The sequence below is a fragment of the Cydia fagiglandana genome, chromosome 21 (assembly GCF_963556715.1).
Source record: "Cydia fagiglandana chromosome 21, ilCydFagi1.1, whole genome shotgun sequence".
In the NCBI taxonomy this organism is placed as follows: domain Eukaryota; kingdom Metazoa; phylum Arthropoda; class Insecta; order Lepidoptera; family Tortricidae; genus Cydia; species Cydia fagiglandana.
In genome coordinates this window covers 527,360-540,145 of record NC_085952.1, presented here as the reverse complement: position 1 = coordinate 540,145, position 12,786 = coordinate 527,360, and the positions used below count along the sequence as shown (strand labels likewise).

Sequence of the window (12,786 nt, the reverse complement as noted above, 5' to 3'; positions counted from 1 at the left end):
ACTTACATTAAAAATAGCATTGAATAGTATTTTTCTTAGCTCTACCTCTGTAAGTGAATATATATAGATTGCATAAAATTCTGTCTGTCAAAACGTCAAAACGCTTTATCTCGGTAACCCAGTAGGCCAGTAAACCAGAATTTGTGTGAAACAATTTTCAATGCCTTCAATGGTTATTTCCACCCCCATAAAATAAAGTCAGAACGCAACCTCTGATAATGAGAACCTGAGAGAATGATAATGAGAATTGATACAACATTTTTTGAACCTGGATATTGGAAACCCGCTGAAAAGAAAAACCTGGTTAATTGACACAAATAGCCGGTCCCTTGAGTTATCAATTATCCAGGTTTCACTGTATTTTGCGCGATTCATTGTGCAAGATATTTTATTCCAATCTTAAAATTGTACAACAGGTGACAACAGTTAGGTCCCAGATATATTCCATTCTTCAATCTAAAAAAAGCATTCCGTTTTGTCGCCCCCATACTCGTACAAAATTGCCCCGAGATACACCAGATAGTGGGTCCCGCGAAATTTCATCCTAAGGCTTATTATACACGCGTGCAAAAACGCGTTGTCGCGACATCGAAACGTGGGGCTCATAAATAAATACATAACGTGGAGCTTGGTGCAAGGGAAGGGAGACAGCGGGAGAGGCTGTCACATTGAATAGAACTACTACCGCCAGTTTTGACATTGACAGATACGCTCGCGTCTAAGTAACTTACTTCCTATACATCTCGGTCGTACTCGCATATTAGTGCAAACGAGATGTATAGAAAGTAATTTACGTAGTCGTGAGCGTATCTGTCAATGTCAAAACTGGTGGTAGCCGTATAGAAGATTCCAGCCTCTTTTTATCTTTGGTTTTCCAAATACATGTTATAGAAGTTGATTACTCAATTGATTACTCTTTAGTCGAGGTTTACGTTGAGATAACCTTTTGTACGTCAAAAACGTCTAAAGTCCTAGTGAACAGTCGTGCCCAAAAGCCCTTGTGATAGATTAATTGTGTCCGCTGTCAAGCTTCAAATTATGGTTTATTTTTGCTCACTTTTCGTGTAAATATTATATTAATTTTTATTTCTTGAATGTAGGTTATGGGTACGTGTATTATTTATAACTACTACGACTAAGTGTAACTACTCCATATCTAAAATATCCCACGATAACTATTGCAGAATCCCAGGATCTGCCAGGATATCCACTTTGAAAAAACTTCAAAAGGAAATTCATATAGATTTATTCTTACGTTACTTGGGAATAATTAAATTTAGGTAATTTTTACGTTTAGGTATTATTATACACGCGATTTTATAAATCCGCAGCCGATGTGTACCCGTTAGCAAGATCCTGTAACTTGCACCCCCCACCAGATAAAAGGAAGCACCGCGCGCTCACAATGCATGAGGCCGTAAGAAAAACCTGTGAAACCGTCAGTAATGGCCGATGAACATTTGTAGCATTATGCGGCCGAATAGTTTAAAATGTCATTTTGGTGCCTCTGCGAATTTACGGCCGCGCGCCGCGTTTTTTGCGCCCGTCTGCACCCAGCCTTAGGTATGGTTTATTCATCGGATCATTTGTTAAGTGGTGGTTAGGTTAATTTGTGGGGTTCTTAATAAGTTTATTCGGATCGTATCGTATTGTATTTGTTGTGTGAGGGAAGGATAATTTGAAACAATTGTCTTTGGTTTCAATTGGAACGTAGTTGCCTAATGATTCTCTCGTTTGTTTATTAAACTGTCATATGGTTGAACTTGTTGTATCAACCATGTTTTTGTCTCTGTAACATACCTACTCCTCGACCTCTGCGTCTCTCATTTTCTCCTCTTCTCGTCCTATTAGTTTTAGGTAGTGATGATTTTTTATTAGAGTACCTACCTAAGAGCCACTCCACACTAGCGTCTTTCGAGCGTTGGCGTCTAATAGTTAGCGCTATGGAAAATGGCGATGCTGAGCAGTTGCGTCAACGTTGTGTCGAGCAGCATCCATAGAGTTGACTAGACGCCGACGCTTGAGAGACGCTAGTGCGGGGTGGCCCTAAGACTGCACCGCTGCATGGACTGCTGGCAGCATTTCCACTCACAATCCACAATAACGCTGGCATTTTGAGCGAGGAAGCTGCCAGCTCTTCGGTCTCCTGTGGCGTCTCTGAGTCTCTTCGATAGGTCTTTGAAGAGACTTAGAACACCAGGGTCAAGGGTTTCGACGCCGAATGGAATCAAATAATGCTTTTGATATTTAGATAATGATGAAAAGTCACTAGAGTTAAACCAAGAAAAGTCTGCAGCGATTTTGATAGCCCACGCAGTGCAAGTACTTACATGTCATAATTTCATAGAAGTTTGACGTTTAAAATGACACTTGCACTGCGTGGGCTATCAAAATCGCTGCAGACTTTTCTCGGCCTGACTAATATGAAAAATATGATCATGACATGATTAAGTTTAGGTATTCATGGCCAAACATAACAAAAATAGGTTTCTTTTTATTATTTACGCAGCAGCTGTCATCCCACAAGTGCAATTAGACTACATATAATATAATAAGTATTTGACTAATATGTATTTTAGTCCATCTCTATAATGTTATGGTAAAATAATTATTGTTATTTTGATGTCTAATATCGACTTGAACTGTAAAATCACCTACCTTATCTAATTAGGTTCACAAAATCTTTTCAAACATCTTTTATTCCCGTAATCAAATTAAACACGTCAAATACCTGGGAGCCACTAATGTACGACCAAATAATGCTCAACCCAAGAATGTACAGCCCAATAATAGGCGTCCATGGTGGACGCGTATTATTGGGCTGTACATTCCTGGGTTGAGCATTCTCGGGCCGCGCAATATTGGTCCGGGGCGATAATACGAAGCCACTCTTTTCACAGGGCAATAATGTACGACCCCATAATTCGCGTCCAATAATTTGAGTCCCTTGGCTTTCAATTATTGGGCTGCGCATTATTGGTACAGGTCGAGAAAGCCCGACCCAATAATGTACGACCCAATAATAGGAAGCCAAAAACCAGAGAGATTCTTTTTTTTAAGGGAGCTGTCAAAATTAGTAGGGACGTTCTGACATTAGCTCTTGACAATTTAAAAATAATCGGTTTTTTCTAGTGCCATCTTTCAGTGACATTGACAGTATTGTATTGACACTTGTTGGTTTACAAATACAATAAAATGAATTCTAATAAAAGAAACAGTAGACTCAGTAGAGGTACGAGGTACTGAAAAAATATTAATTAATGGAGAAGCCGAAGTTGGAGGTAAGTGCCGCAATTCAACAACTTAAGCTAAAAAAATCTTCGTGTCCGCATGGTATTCCCTCGTGCGTATGGACTGTACAGCATGGTGCTGGCGGAGCCGCTATGGCACATATTTAACCTCGTGTCTCGAGCTAGAAGTATTCCCAGAAATTTGGAAAATTACTTGAGTGATGACCAGTATTGAAAGGTGGATTAGGAGATAAGGCAAGAGGGTTTCGACTTTCGACCGACACAAAGTTTGTACCCCACACTTAATTTTTTTAGACTGCATGAGAGACAGACAGCAGTAAGTATGTAGATTATGAAGGGCACAGATTGAAACCAGCAGTGACATGGCAGTTTGTTCAAAAGAATATCTTGGTTATATTTGACAACCAGTCTGGCCTAGTGGGTGCCTAGCCTAGTGACCCTGCCGGTGAAGCTGATGGTTCTGGGTTCAAATCCTGGTTAGGGAATTTATTTGTTTGATGAGACAGATATTTGTATATTGAATAATTATATTGTTGTCTGGGTGCCCACAACACAAGCCTTCTTGAGCTTACCGTGGGACTTGGTCAATTTGTGTAAAAATGTCCCAATATATTTATTTATATTGAGATTGACTGAGAAAACAAGGTGTATGCTACAAGGTGGAGGTTTCTGCAAAACATATTGGTGAGTCCATTAAGACAGCTGTTTATCAGAAAAACTGAGACTGGGTCACTGATCAATGGGTCAAACACCATCAAAAACTACTACTTAAGAGCAAAAAAATTGTGTTTATGGGGTGGCCCCAACTCCTCCATGACACCTAGCAGTGTCTTCAGGTCGCTAACTGCCTCCTTCAATGTGCACGGAGTCCCTAGGTATTGGTTCCTGTATACTTCTACCTACAGTGTAGGAGAATATGCTTTACTGTTTCTTCTTCTTCCATGCACACTCTGCACATGGGGCTGTCTGTTTTACCCATATTATGTAGGTGTTTGATTAGTGCAGCGGTCGGCAACAAGCGGCCCGCGAACCTCTCACTTGCACCCCGCGTGCCTCCTAGGCTATTTTATATGTAATATTGACAAACAACAATGTCTGATAAAGTCATAAATATTAACAAAGTGCGGCCCGCATCAACTTCGGTAACTACTATTTGGTTCTTGGCTGCTAAAAGGTTGCCGACCGCTGGATTAGTCTGTTATGACCTGTGATTAATCCTACTATTTTGCGTAGTTGGTGTGAAATGAAATGAAATGAATGAAATGAAATGAAATGAATGAAATGAAATGACATGAAAAATTTATTGATAACAATTTGTTACATGTCTTTTTTTCCATATAAGTACTAGTATTGGTCTAGTATTCTATGTGCATATACCTGTAAACATAATCCAAATTATAAAATAAATAAATAAAAAATAAAAAAGCCCTTTATTCATTGTAAAAAGTTTACATTAAAAAATTTAAAATAAAACTAAGACTTATATAATATGTGTTTTACTAATGAATCCCTAGTGGGTAAAGGCCTCCTCCAATGCTGCCCATTTGTCCCTGTCTTGTGCTGTCGCCATCCAGTCTGTGCCGGCTGTTCTTTTTAGGTCTTCATCCCAACGCATTTGTGGTCTGCCCCGGCCTCTTTTGCCAAGTGGACCTCTCCATTTGGTGACTATTAATGTCCATCTCTTATCTGTAAGTCTTGCTGTATGTATCCAAAATCCAAATTATATAAATAAAATTAATCGTTAAAATTTGCAATATATCGAAATTATTATTAACAATGAGAATGTAATTTATATCGGTACTATACAAATGTCACGCCTGTATTAATTATTAAATTACTAGTGGAATATTAAAAAACTCACTGTAATCGTAAAACGTGTCTGGGTGTTTTTAGTAATATTTTGGTGTAAGCTTGTAGTTTTGTTCTTTGGTCTGCCTACAGGTGTTCATTTTAGTCCAGTACTTATTGTGACACTCTTGGCAGCAGTCCGTCACAAATGAACTACGAGCGGTCGGGTTGAGCTGGAGCGAGGCCAGAGTGGTCGCTGAAGATAGGAAGGCGTGGCGCGAGCTTGTGAAGGCCCTTTGCACCTCTGGGGTGCCTTAGGACAACAACAACTTATTGTGAAGCTGGTTTCTGAACCTTTCCTGGCCAGTTCATCCGCTGCATCGTTTCCTCTTGATCCACTATGCCCCTTTATCCATTATACTGTTACTTTGTTGCCTTCTTTGCTCACTTCAGTGAGGCCTCGATGTCATTCAAGTATGAGTTCCGATGTAAGTTTGTAGCTACCTAGTGCTTGCAGTACTGATTTACTGTCTGACAGTATTAGTATATTTTCTTGTTTTACTTCTCGTCTTTTTATCGCTTTGCAAGCTTCCATTATTCCTACACATTCAGCTTGGAATCCCGTATTGTGTTCCCAGTGTAACCCAGGGGTTTTGAGATGTATATGTTCAGGTCCTCCGAGAAGACACCACATCCGGTCCCTTCATTTGTTTTTGAGCCATCTGTGGATATTCTTAAATTTGTTTGGTATAGTCCTTGTACAAAAAGAAACATAAAACATGAAAGAACACACATCATTAGTACAAAGGCGAACTTATCATGTAATTCATGTATGCGGCACCGCGATATAATACATTCGGTAAAGACACACTGAAAGAAAACGAACTTAAAGATGTTCTTCTGTTCTGCAGGAAAACAAGAAGATTGGAGGAGAATGGTGTGGCACTTAATGCCGCCGGGACAGTAACCTAGCTGCAGCTCCAACTCTAGGGAATTGGGCTGAATGAACGCAACACGTGATCGACAGCCCACCTGCTTCCTGCCGAGCGTCCCTACACTACATCTACATGGATTCGCTTATTCTGCTCTACAAAACTTCTGTAAGTAGAGAATGCACAAGTGCAAGAGTTGAAGGATTGAAAGAGCTTGTCGTCTTACCTGACAGTCTTCCACACATTTACCTTAATTAATTTAAATGATTTTAATAATTATAGTCCTTTTTAGGGTTCCGTACCTCAAAAGGAAAAAACGGAACCCTTATAGGATCACTCGTGCGTCTGTCTGTCAGTCTGTCTGTCTGTCTGTCTGTCTGTCCGTCTGTCACAGCCGATTTTCTCCGGAACTACTGGACCAATCAAGTTGAAATTTGGTACACATATGTAAGTTTGTGACCCAAATATGGACATGTAACGTAAACAAATTAATTTTAAACACTTTTGGGGGGTAAATGAAAAAATTAAAAAAAAAAATTCAAATTATATCATGTTACATATCAAATTAAAGAGCTTATTGTAAGGATCTCAAATATATTTTTTTTATAATTTTCGAATAAACAGTTTAGAAGTTATTCAAGAAAATAGGCAAAAAATGACCATTCCCCCCCCCCCCCTTTATCTCCGAAACTACTAAGTCTAAAATTTTGAAAAAAATACATAAAATAGGTCTATACCTATAGATGACAGGAAAACCTATTATAAATGTACAGTCAAGCGTGAGTCGGACTTAATTACAGTTTTAGATCCGACCCCTACGGATTTTTTAAAGAGATTTCAATCACATATTTAATTACACAAACGGGTCTACCGCGATATAATTTCATTGTTTTTACCTTTAATTCCGACGTTTCAGCTGAGTTGCACTAGCTGTGGTCACGGAAAGACTGACGTCCCAACAAACCCACAAACGCCAACCAAACGCGCGTCCAAACGCGGTAGACCCGTTTGTGTAATTAAATATATGTACAAAACGCGAGAGTTTAAAGTGTTAGATTTCACTCACGTTTCACATAAAAAATACATTGTTAACAGTGCCGGATTAACCAATAAGCAAAACAAGCACGTGCTTAGGGCACCACGTTCAGGGGGGAGCACCAAAATGCCAGGATTCGGGCCTGGTTCGGCCTAAAAGTAAAATTGCGTTTTTTATATCGAAACATTTTCGCGCTCGCTTCGCTCGCCTTTTCAATAACTTTCTAAGGTATGACAAAGGTGACATTCGGGTGACGACTGCAGCAACATTACTCTGTTGCAAAGTACTGTCAACTTAGTTAAGTTAAATATAGACCTGTTTAAAACAGCCAACGAAGTATTCCTAAGAAATACTAGGAACACTAACAGGCTGGTCATAAATAAAATGCAAAGAACTGCCACTTTTAAGAAAAATTGTTATGCTATGTGTGTCAATATATTTAATAAGTTACCCAACAACATAAGAGAATTGCCCAATAGTAAATTTAAAAGAGCACTTTTTCAATGGCTGCTGTCTTCGACATTTTATTCTATTAATGAATACCTTGTAAATCAACAATCTAGTTTTTAAATTATGTTAATTGAAGTGGTTTTGTTTGAGATAGATACATGATATATTATTATTTCATAATTGACAGTGTATTTTTATTTCTATTGTTGTTGATAATTAATATGTATTAAACTAGTTTAAGTAGGTTAAGTTAGGTATATATTACACTAAAATTTGCATGCTGCATAGTCAGTTAAGAAAGATGGGACTTAAAAATGTATAATTTTACAGAAACAACTTGTATATAACCTTTTTTATCGCAAATAAAATGATAAAAAATGATTAAAACTGCCGTGATAAAATGATGTGACTGATTTCCATACTAAAAGTAAAAATGTACAACTGTCTATCATATTGCGTTTTTATATCGAAAAATTTTCGCGCTCGCTTCGCTCGCGTTTCAATCACTTTCTTAGATATGATAAAGGTGACATTCGGGTGGCGACTGCAGCAGTATTAGGTAATCTGTTGCAACATTACTGCAACGGCACTGTCAATTTTCGTGATAAAATGATGTGACTGATTTCCATTCTCAGCTGTAATGCGGCATTGAACTTCTCTCAATTTACCAAAAAAAATCAATGTAATCTTGATGACCCTAGGGAGAGGGGGCACCACGGTCTAGAAATGCTTAAAGCATCAAAATATCTTAATCCGGCACTGATTGTTAAAAATTGTGTAATATACGGAACCCTTATACGCGAGCCCGACTCGCACTTGGCCGGTTTTTTTTTCAGATTACCTCAATTACAGTATACTACAATACAATTCAAATACTCTTTATTGCACACCTCATTACAGAAAACAATACAAATAATACAGGAAGAAGAGATTAAACAACAGGCGGTCTTATCGCTAAAAAGCGATCTCTTCCAGACAACCTTACTACTTTTGAGGTTAGAACAACCCACGAAAACATTTAATGTAAAGTGTTGCCAAGACTAGTTGCATAAAGCTTTTACACTAAAAAAGTTATCAGATCCCGTAGTAGGTACCAAGACTTTTACTCTGTCATTCCTAACTTTATAAGCTCTAACAGTATAAAGCCAACATCTTGGTCAAACAGTACGGCTTGGCCGTTTCGTTGGTGTCATACTCATATGGACAATCCCGTAATGACACTTTCAGAATTTGAAGGACCTTTGTTGCTACTTTGTACAACAAGTCCACTGAGGGAGTGTTTGTAAAAACGACATATCAGTTTATATAAACTACGATAATACAAGGTCATATAAGCAGGCATAATTTTAAAACATTTAACATTTAGGTTTTCAGAAAAGTTACGTACCTATTTCTAGCGACATCTATGTATGTAGGGCCTATATAAAATAAGCCAGGAAAGTTATGAAAGTGAATTAAAGTTCATGTTGCACTGATAAAATCATTTTAAACAAATATTCTAAATATAATTATTCTCAAATTTCAGGAGCTGATACAAGCAGCCAGAATGAGTCTCTGCTGAGTCGCCGGCGCCGGACGTGCGTCGCGCGCCTCGGGCGACTGACGTCTTCGTGTGAGTCGCCAATTGCAGGGGAAGATACGAATAGTGTTTGTATTGACTGAAATACAAGTAGCATATATGAGACGTTCGGACGTATCCGTGAAAATACGAAGGTAAAGGAAATTGCACTACATTTTTAGAACCTATTCACCTGTCAGTAAAATATTGAAAAGGAAAGTTCATGAGTTTTATTATTTTCTTTCCTCCAACAGCTTCACATGGAGCAAATGTAAACCTTTTATGTTAATAATATCAGTACCTAATGTCAAGGTACAACGCTCTTTAGAGCATATTGCCATTCCTTTTACTCGAGTGGCCTGTGGGTTAACTATACGAAGCGAGCCTACGATGCATTAAAAGTGCAGTATAACAATGCATTCAGAATGCTGTTGGGCTTACCTCGTAGATGTAGTGCATCTGGCATGTTTTGCGAAGCTAGAAGTTTTCTGGCAATCATGCGCAAGAAAATAGTATCTCTGCTAGGTCGAGTTAGAAGCAGTCCCAAACATACATGTTCGAAAAGTAGAACTCCCTTAGTAGGCCAAGCAATAAGAAGGTACAACGTTTTTTGAGCATTCATTTCCTGACCTATAGATCGTGTTTCAATTTATCGCCTCTCGTTGGCAATTAAGGTGGTTCGCTTTCCATACAAAAAAAAACAATTACATAAGTACCTAATAGTGTGTAATTACTTAATATAACGCAATTGTTTTTTGTATGGAAAGCGAACCACCAGTTGCAGTAAGTACTTACATATGGCCGGTTAAATTTTCGAAATAGGTATGTATTTACGTACAGTGCTAATTGCCGCACATAGAATAATTAAAGTTTGATCAATCGGAATATGTTCCTAAGTCACTTATTACATTTCGAATTATAAGTCTGTATTTTACAGCTTTAGATGTGCATGACTGCATATGCACATCTAAAGCTGAAAAATGCTTTCATGAAATTATGGCTAAATTATGTTAATAGGGACAAATGTATCATTTTCAACCAAATGGGTTCTTATTATCTGTTGTCAATAAGGCGCTATTTCCATAAAGCTTCAATTTGAAATCAGCCTCGTCGACAACCGACAATGTTAACCTTTTGGTTGAAAACGTCACAAATTATGGCGATAGAGAATACAATGTTCTGTTGCCAGAGTGCAGCACTAGTAAAACCCGTAAACGAGTGAATTGCAAAAAAGTGTAGGTAACACAATGGAATATTCACAAAAATATGAAAGAATGTAAGACAAAATGAAGAAAATGTATGTGTTTTTTTTGTGTTACGTCACACAAAGGACGCCAAAATCGACGCCGCAATATTTTTCACGACGTGTAGAATAAAAGTGGCGTCGAATTCAGGAATCCGCAAATACTATGGTAGCCGATAGCCAAGTAATTTATCAATAGAACAATGTTAAAACAGTAGTAGAAACGGTGAGTTTTGCAAACTTTTAGTAGATTGGTTTGGTTTTGGTAGATTTCTCGGTTTGGCATGCTTGATGCTCTTCACATCACCACAGACGGAGGTCGACAGTTCGAATCTGTCTTGTTCAACCAATTGATGGAGGCACATGCACGCATACGAAGTATACGAACCACATATTACACTACCATCCTGGAGCTAATTGGATTATTTGCATCTACTATTATAGTATATACCTATGCCTTATTTTTACGCCTAAGACCCTAAGCTTTTAACAAAAACCATTATTTCTTTTATACCTACGGGCGGTTTAGCTCCCGTACCTACCTCTATTATACCTAGCCACGTGCTAAAGCAACAATGTCCTTTAAATCCGTATCCCGTATCGTGATAGTATTAAGATTCAACTCGTCTACATCCAGGTGGTCGATCGTCCTAAACACATTACCAAAACATGTTAACTCGTATGAGCCGTTACATAGATTTGAACCTTAATACTATCATGATAATTATTGATTAATATTTTTAAATAATTTGTTAAGCATATTTACACTTGCAAATATACACTTGCAGCATTCTAATATTATGGTATGGTAAACATATAACATGTTATATATTCGCGATTCATGTCAACAGCCCTGTCAGGCCCCCGCCACCCGCGCCCGCCCGCGCCCCCGCCCCCGCCCCGCAGTAACAGTTATCTGTTTCACTCGGGGGCAAAGTTGTTGTTCAATCGCTCGTGCTAATATTGATACCCGAGCAAGCGAAAGATTCCAAAATTGAACCGATAGCGTAGCGAGTGGTTAAAAAAATGGAATCTTGAGCGTTGCGAGGGTTTCAAAGCGCGAGGGTTAAACAAAATTTGCTCCCGAGTGAAACACAAAATGTTTCACCACACCGACCCGAAGCAAATATTAAATGTAAAATATCAAACAAAATCAAATCCAAATTAATGTTACCTATTAAATATTTATCATCCAAAATCATCATAAAAGTCAGTTCTACCAGCAAACATAAGAAAACAACTCAAAATTTGCATTTGATTACTTTGCCTCACATGTGAATAAAATGCAACTTTGCTATCAGTTTTTGAAGTGCTAAGAAAGCCTTTCCGAGTAGGTGTGGTGAAAAATATAATGTTCTAATGCTGAAACGTATCACTATCACTGTTTAGTTAGAACAACATGAACCTCATAGAACCCTCTTTCAAGTGCTATTGAAAGAGGCGGCTATACAGGGCCTGGGGCCTAGGGCGGCGAATAGTTATTTACGATACAAGTGCGGAAAAGAGGAAATTCGAACGAGTGGCGATAAATTAAAACACGACCGAAGGGAGTGTTTTAAACCCACACGATTTGCAAATTACCTATTCGCACGTGTATCGTACAACGTTTTACAGTACATGGCCCTTTAAGCTTTTGACATACGCACGAAAAGTGCTATTTTACGCACTAGTGCGGGAAAATAGGACCATAATTATATACTTTAAATGATATTTTTATTATTAATTTGTATAAATGAATGTCATTAGTCATTGCCTACATTAAATGTACTTAATCTATGCTTCCATAAATATATTTACTATCATTATCAATATATTACAAGACGTTGCACATATGTCGTTGTTTCACTTATATGCACACCAATATAGCCTAATATAACTGGAAAGCCTGGCAGGCTAATCTTTTAACACGTTGGCTGCCATGAACATTGAACATCACCGTTGGGATCACGTAATCTTCTCTGTGTGCCCATGAGCATCACCAGTAGAATCGAAAGCTCGTTACCTCTTTATTGACCTCAGTAATAAATGTATAGTCAGATGCTGGGATCACTAAATTTGTAAGGGGCGTGGGAGATACACTTTAGGTGAAGGATGGTGGGCAGCCAATGCGTTTAATACTTCGTTTATTTTTGGTAGGCTTAATTTTGCTGCCCTTTTTAGGGTACTTACCGTAGGGAACTACTACGTTAAAAAAAACCTATGCTAAAATAAAAGGTAAAAAAACCTATTTCTATCTAAAGAGTTTGTATAGGTGTAACTGGGTCACAGCTGAATTCTTATAATGCAAACCGAAGGGCTATATGCAAGAGTACTCGTATGGAAATAACAAACACCTTACGACAAAGACCATAATAACTGTCTACCAAACTTGTGTCTTTAGAGAATACTCTTGTAGGGTGCCGAAACCTGGACGTCGTAAGCTAATCAGGAACGAAGACTTAATTAACACCTTCCACGTGCGCTGCCTTCGGAGTAGGTAGGTATGGTATACTAAACATAACATGGAAAGACAGGGTTACTGGTTACCA

At 38.2% G+C, this 12,786-nt stretch overlaps 1 long non-coding RNA gene across 1 annotated transcript; it reads left to right on the top strand.

The window, feature by feature from the left end:
- The first annotated feature begins 2,795 nt into the window (after positions 1 to 2,795).
- LOC134675091 (uncharacterized) lies at positions 2,796 to 9,330 on the top strand. The gene is made up of 3 exons (XR_010099693.1): positions 2,796 to 3,281; positions 5,951 to 6,139; positions 8,983 to 9,330. It is a non-coding gene; the product is annotated as an uncharacterized LOC134675091 (long non-coding RNA).
- Positions 9,331 to 12,786: the final 3,456 nt, after the last annotated feature.